This window comes from Ceratotherium simum, chromosome 19, assembly GCF_057802395.1.
Source record: "Ceratotherium simum simum isolate JZ-2026a chromosome 19, ASM5780239v1, whole genome shotgun sequence".
Classification (NCBI taxonomy): domain Eukaryota; kingdom Metazoa; phylum Chordata; class Mammalia; order Perissodactyla; family Rhinocerotidae; genus Ceratotherium; species Ceratotherium simum.
The window spans coordinates 53,930,435-53,930,879 of NC_141918.1; positions in this window are offsets into that span (position 1 = coordinate 53,930,435).

Sequence of the window (445 nt, forward strand, 5' to 3'; positions counted from 1 at the left end):
TTTCTCCCTGTCAACTGTTTCAGCTACCGGAGAGGAGACATCCCTCATGATGACTTTAGCCTTTGTGTGTTCGTAATGCCAGTTCTATGCACAGATAGAGTCAGACAATAGGACAGTTGGTCTCTAATCTCACCATGGAAGTAGCAGAAAGGATCCCATTGTAGAACTTACAAAACCACTGTCTAATGAAGCTGAGTCATTTAGGATTGCATTTGGCTGCATGGAACAGAAACCAACTAGAGCGGCTCAAACAAACAGGAGGCTATCATTTTACAAGGACGCTAAGGGTGAACAGTCCAGGGCTAAGACAACCATTCAGGGAACCAAGCTCCTTCCATATCATGCTTTGTCATCCTTAACACGTGACCTTTGTCTTTATGACCACAAGACAGCTGCTGCCCCTTCAGCTAGAAAGTTCTCATTCCAGGCAGGAAGAAGGGGGAAG